The sequence below is a fragment of the Procambarus clarkii genome, unplaced genomic scaffold (genome assembly GCF_040958095.1).
Source record: "Procambarus clarkii isolate CNS0578487 unplaced genomic scaffold, FALCON_Pclarkii_2.0 HiC_scaffold_210, whole genome shotgun sequence".
Lineage (NCBI taxonomy): Eukaryota > Metazoa > Arthropoda > Malacostraca > Decapoda > Cambaridae > Procambarus > Procambarus clarkii.
The window spans coordinates 245,533-252,168 of NW_027189243.1; positions in this window are offsets into that span (position 1 = coordinate 245,533).

The following is a 6,636-nucleotide window of genomic DNA, read 5'->3' on the forward strand; positions in this document are numbered from 1 at the left end:
AAGGGGGATCTGAGAGTGAAGGAAGGGGATCTGAGAGTGAGGTAAAGGGATGCGAGAGTGAGGTAAGGGGATCCAAGAGTGAGGTAAGGGGATCCAAGAGTGAGGTTAGGGGATCCAAGAGTGAGGTAAGGGGATCCAAGAGTGAGGTAAAGGGATCCAAGAGTGAGGTAAGGGGATCCAAGAGTGAGGGAAGGGGATCCAAGAGTGAGGGAAGGGGATCTAAGAGTGAGGGAAGGGGATCTGAGAGTGAGGGAAGGGGATCCAATAGTGAGGGAAGAGGATTCAAGGGGAGAGGAAAGAGGATCAAAGAGTGAGGGAAGGGGATCTGAGAGTGAGGGAAGAGGATCTGAGAGTGAGGGAAGGGGTTCCAAGAGTAAGGGAAGGGGATCCAAGAGGTGAGGGAAGGGGATCCAAGAGTGAGGGAAGGGGATCTGAGAGTGAGGGAAGGGGATCTGAGAGTGAGGGAAGGGGATCTACGAGTGAGGGAATGGGATCCACGAGTGAGGGAAGGGGATCCAAGAGGTGAGGGAAGGGGATCCAAGAGTGAGGGAAGGGGATCCAAGAGTGAGGGAAGGGGATCCAAGAGTGAGGGAAGGGGATCCAAGAGTGAGGGGGAAAGGATCCAAGAGTGAGGGAAAAGGACCCAAGAGTGAGGGAAGGGGGATCCAAGAGTGAGGGAAGGGGATCTGAGAGTGTTGGAAGGGGATCCAAGAGCGAGGTAAGGGGATCCAAGAGTAAGCGAAGGGGATCCAAGAATGAGGGAAGGGGATCCAAGAGTGAGGTCAGAGGATCCAGGAGTGAGGTAAGGGGATCCAAGAGTGAGGTATGGGGCCAAGAGTGAGGTAAGGAGATCCAAGAGTGAGGTAAGGGGATCCAAGAGTGAGGTAAGGGGATCCAAGAGTGAGGTAAGGGGATCCAAGAGTGAGGTAAGGGATCCAAGAGAGAGGGCTGGGGATCCAGGAGTGAGGGAAGGGGATCCAAGAGTGAGGTCAGAGGATCCAAGAGTGAGGTAAGGGGATCCAAGAGTGAGGTAAGGGGATCCAAGAGTGAGGTAAGGGATCTAAGAGAGAGGGAAGGGGATCCAAGAGTGAGGTAAGGGGATCCAAGAGTGAGGTAAGGGGATCCAAGAGTGAGGTAAGGGAATCCAAGTGTGAGGTAAGGGGTCAAGAGTGAGGTAAGGGGATCCAAGAGTGAGGTAAGGGGATCTAAGAGTGAGGTAAGGGGATCTAAGAGTGAGGTAAGGGGATCCAAGAGTGAGGTAAGGGGGTCCAAGAGTGAGGTAAGGGATCTAAGAGAGAGAGAAAGGGATCCAAGAGTGAGGTAAGGGGATCCAAGAGTGTGGTAAGGGGATCCAAGAGTGAGGTAAGGGGATCCAAGAGTGAGGTAAGGGGGTCCAAGAGTGAGGGAAGGGGATCCAAGAGTGAGGTTAGGGGATCCAAGAGTGAGGGAAGGGGATCCAAAAGTGAGGTAAGAGGATCCAAGAGTGAGGGACGGGAATCTGTGAGTGAGGGAAGGGGATTCAAGAGTGAGGGAAGGGGATCCAAGAGTGAGAGAAGGGGAGCCAAGAGTGAGGTAAGAGGATCCAAGAGTGAGGGAAGGGGATCTGTGAGTGAGGGAAGGGGATCCAAGAGTGAGGGAAGGGGATCCAAAAGTGAGGGAAGGTGATCTGAGAGTGAGGGAAGGGGATCTGAGAGTGAGGGAAGGGGATCCAAGAGGTGAGGGAAGGGGATCCAAGAGGTGAGGGAAGGGGATCCAAGAGGGGAGGGAAGGGGATCCAAGAGTGAGGGAAGGGGATCTGAGAGAGAGGGAAGGGGCTCCAAGAGTGAGTGAAAAGGATCCAAGAGTGAGTGAAGGGGATCCAAGAGGTGAGGGAAGGGGATCCAAGAGTGAGGGAAGGGGATCTGAGGGTGAGGGAAGGGGATCCAAGAGTGAGGGAAGGGGATCCAAGAGTGAGGGAAGGGGATCCAAGTGTTAGGGAAGGGGATCTGAGAGTGAGGGAAGGGGATCTGAGAGTGAGTGAAGGGGATCCAAGAGTGAGGGAAGGGGATCCAAGAGTGAGGGAAGGGGATCCAAGAGGTGAGGGAAGGGTATCCAAGAGTGAGGGAAGGGGATCTGAGAGTGAGGGAAGGGGATCTGAGAGTGCGGGAAGGGGATCTGAGAGTGAGGGAAGGGGATCCAAGAGGTGAGGGAAGAGGATCCAAGAGTGAGGGAAGGGGATCTGAGAGTGAGGAAAGGGGATCCAAGAGTGAGCGAAGGGGATCCAAGAGTGACGGAAGGGGATCCAAGAGTGAGGGGAAAAGGATCCAAGAGTGAGGGAAAAGGATCCAAGAGTGAGGTAAGGGGCCGAGAGTGAGGTAAGGGGATCCAAGAGTGAGGTAAGGGGATCCAAGAGTGAGGTAAGGGGATCCAAGAGTGAGACAAAAGGATCCAAAAGTGAGGTAAGGGGATCCAAGAGAGAGGGAAGGGGATCCAAGAGTGAGGTAAGAGGATCCAAGAGTGAGGTAAGGGGATCCAAGAGTAAGGTAAGGGGATCCAAGAGTGAGGGTAGGGGGTCAAAGAGTGAGGGAAGGGGATCCAAGAGTGAGGTAAGGGGATCCAAGAGTGAGGTAAGAGGATCCAAGAGTGAGGAGGATCCAAGAGTGAGGTAAGGGGCTAAGAGTGAGGTAAGGGGATCCAAGAGTGAGGTAAGGGGATCCAAGAGTGAGGTAAGGGGCTCCAAGAGTGAGGTAAGGGGATCCAAGAGTGAGGTAAGGGGATCCAAGAGTGAGGTAAGGGGATCCAAGAGTGAGGGAAGGGGATCCAAGAGTGAGGTAAGAGGATCCAAGAGTGAGGGACGGGGATCCAAGAGTAAGGGAAGGGGATCCATGAGTGAGGGAAGGGGATCCAAGAGTGAGAGAAAGGGAGCCAAGAGTGAGGTAAGAGGATCCAAGAGTGAGGGAAGGTGATCTGTGAGTGAGGGAAGGGGATCCAAGAGTGAGGGAATGGGATCTGAGAGTGAGGGAAGGGGATCTGAGAGTGAGGGAAGGGGATCCAAGAGTGAGGGAAGGGGAACCAAGAGGTGAGGGAAGGGGATCCAAGAGGGGAGGAAAGGGGATCCAAGAGTGAGGGAAGGGGATCTGAGAGTGAGGGAAGGGGCTCCAAGAGTGAGGAAAGAGGGATCCAAGAGTGAGGGAAGGGGATCCAAGAGTGAGGGAAGGGGATCCCAGAGTGAGGGAAGGGGATCCAAGAGTGAGTGAAGGGGATCCAAGAGGAGAGGGAAGGGGATCCAAGAGTGAGGGAAGGGGATCTGAGGGTGAGGGAAGGGGATCCAAGAGTGAGGGAAGGGGATCCAAGAGTGAAGGAAGGGGATCCAAGAGTGAGGGAAGGGGATCTGAGAGTGAGGGAAGGGGATCTGAGAGTGAGTGAAGGGGATCCAAGAGTGAGGGAAGGGGATCCAAGAGTGAGGGAAGGGGATCCAAGAGGTGAGGGAAGGGGATCCAAGAGTGAGGGAAGGGGATCTGAGAGTGAGGGAAGGGGATCCAAGAGTGAGTGAAGGGGATCCAAGAGGTGAGGGAAGGGGATCCAAGAGTGAGGGAAGGGGATCTGAGGGTGAGGGAAGGGGATCGAAGAGTGAGGGAAGGGGATCCAAGAGTGAGGGAAGGGGATCCAAGAGTTAGGGAAGGGGATCTGAGAGTGAGGGAAGGGGATCTGAGAGTGAGTGAAGGGGATCCAAGAGTGAGGGAAGGGGATCCAAGAGTGAGGGAAGGGGATCCAAGAGGTGAGGGAAGGGTATCCAAGAGTGAGGGAAGGGGATCTGAGAGTGAGGGAAGGGGATCTGAGAGTGAGGGAAGGGGATCTGAGAGTGAGGGAAGGGGATCCAAGAGTGAGGGAAGGGGATCCAAGAGTGACGGAAGGGGATCCAAGAGTGAGGGGAAAAGGATCCAAGAGTGAGGGAAAAGGATCCAAGAGTGAGGTAAGGGGCCAAGAGTGAGGTAAGGGGATCCAAGAGTGAGGTAAGGGGATCCAAGAGTGAGGTAAGGGGATCCAAGAGTGAGACAAAAGGATCCAAGAGTGAGGTAAGGGGATCCAAGAGAGAGGGAAGGGGATCCATGAGTGAGGTAAGAGGATCCAAGAGTGAGGTAAGGGGATCCAAGAGTAAGGTAAGGGGTTCCAAGAGTGAGGGTAGGGGGTCAAAGAGTGAGGGAAGGGGATCCAAGAGTGAGGTAAGGGGATCCAAGAGTGAGGTAAGAGGATCCAAGAGTGAGGTAAGGGGCCAAGAGTGAGGTAAGGGGATCCAAGAGTGAGGTAAGGGGATCCAAGAGTGAGGTAAGGGGATCCAAGAGTGAGGTAAGGGGATCCAAGAGTGAGGTAAGGGGATCCAAGAGTGAGGTAAGGGGATCCAAGAGTGAGGGAAGGGGATCCAAGAGTGAGGTAAGAGGATCCAAGAGTGAGGGACGGGGATCCAAGAGTGAGGGAAGGGGATCCATGAGTGAGGGAAGGGGATCCAAGAGTGAGAGAAGGGGAGCCAAGAGTGAGGTAAGAGGATCCAAGAGTGAGGGAAGGGGATCTGTGAGTGAGGGAAGGGGATCCAAGAGTGAGGGAAGGGGATCTGAGAGTGAGGAAAGGGGATCTGAGAGTGAGGGAAGGGGATCCAAGAGTGAGGGAAGGGGAACCAAGAGGTGAGGGAAGGGGATCCAAGAGGGGAGGAAAGGGGATCCAACAGTGAGGGAAGGGGATCTGAGAGTGAGGGAAGGGGCTCCAAGAGTGAGGAAAGAGGGATCCAAGAGTGAGGGAAGGGGATCCAAGAGTGAGGGAAGGGGATCCCAGAGTGAGGGAAGGGGATCCAAGAGTGAGTGAAGGGGATCCAAGAGGAGAGGGAAGGGGATCCAAGAGTGAGGGAAGGGGATCTGAGGGTGAGGGAAGGGGATCCAAGAGTGAGGGAAGGGGATCCATGAGTGAATAAAGGGGATCCAAGAGTGAGGGAAGGGGATCTGAGAGTGAGGGAAGGGGATCTGAGAGTGAGTGAAGGGGATCCAAGAGTGAGGGAAGGGGATCCAAGAGTGAGGGAAGGGGATCCAAGAGGTGAGGGAAGGGGATCCAAGAGTGAGGGAAGGTGATCTGAGAGTGAGGGAAGGGGATCTGAGAGTGAGGGAATGGGATCCAAGAGTGAGGGAAGGGGATCCAAGAGGTGAGGGAAGGGGATCCAAGAGTGAGGGAAGGGGATCTGAGAGTGAGGGAAGTGGATCCAAAAAAGAGGGAAGGGGATCCAAGAGTGACGGAAGGGGATCCAGGAGTGAGGGGAAAAGGATCCAAGAGTGAGGGAAAAGGATCCAAGAGTGAGGGAAGGGGGATCCAAGAGTGAGAGAAGGGGATCTGAGAGTGTCGGAAGGGGATCCAAGAGCGAGGTAAGGGGATCCAAGAGTGAGGAAAGGGGATCCAAGAGTGAGGTCAGAGGATCCAAGAGTGAGGTAAGGGGATCCAAGAGTGAGGTAAGGGGATCCAAGAGTGAGGTAAGGGGATCCAAGAGTGAGGGAAGGGGATCCAAGAGTGAGGGAAAGGGATCCAAAAGTGAGGGAAGGGGATCTGAGAGTGAGTGAAGGGAATCCAATAGTGAGGGAAGAGGATTCAAGAGGTGAGGAAAGGGGATCAAAGAGTGAGGGAAGGGGATCTGAGAGTGAGGGAAGAGGATCTGAGAGTGAGGGAAGGGGTTCCAAGAGTAAGGGAAGGGGATCCAAGAGGTGAGGGAAGGGGATCCAAGAGTGAGTTAAGGGGATCTGAGAGTGAGGGAAGGGGATCTGAGAGTGAGGGAAGGGGATCTGAGAGTGAGGGAAGGGGATCCAAGAGGTGAGGGAAGGGGATCCAAGAGTGAGGGAAGGTGATCCAAGAGTGAGGGAAGGGGATCCAAGAGTGAGGGAAGGGGTTCCAAGAGTAAGGGAAGGGGATCCAAGAGGTGAGGGAAGGCGATCCAAGAGTGAGGTAAGGGGATCTGAGAGTGAGGGAAGGGGATCTGAGAGTGAGGGAAGGGGATCTGAGAGTGAGGGAAGGGGATCTGAGAGTGAGGGAAGGGGATCCAAGAGGTGAGGGAAGAGGATCCAAGAGTGAGGGAAGGGGATCTGAGAGTGAGGGAAGGGGATCCAAGAGTGAGGGAAGGGGATCCAAGAGTGACGGAAGGGGATCCAAGAGTGAGGGGAAAAGGATCCAAGAGTGAGGGAAAAGGATCCAAGAGTGAGGTAAGGGGCCAAGAGTGAGGTAAGGGGATCCAAGAGTGAGGTAAGGGGATCCAAGAGTGAGGTAAGGGGATCCAAGAGTGAGACAAAAGGATCCAAGAGTGAGGTAAGGGGATCCAAGAGAGAGGGAAGGGGATCCATGAGTGAGGTAAGAGGATCCAAGAGTGAGGTAAGGGGATCCAAGAGTAAGGTAAGGGGTTCCAAGAGTGAGGGTAGGGGGTCAAAGAGTGAGGGAAGGGGATCCAAGAGTGAGGTAAGGGGATCCAAGAGTGAGGTAAGAGGATCCAAGAGTGAGGTAAGGGGCCAAGAGTGAGGTAAGGGGATCCAAGAGTGAGGTAAGGGGATCCAAGAGTGAGGTAAGGGGATCCAAGAGTGAGGTAAGGGGATCCAAGAGTGAGGTAAGGGGATCCAAGAGTGAGGTAAGGGGATC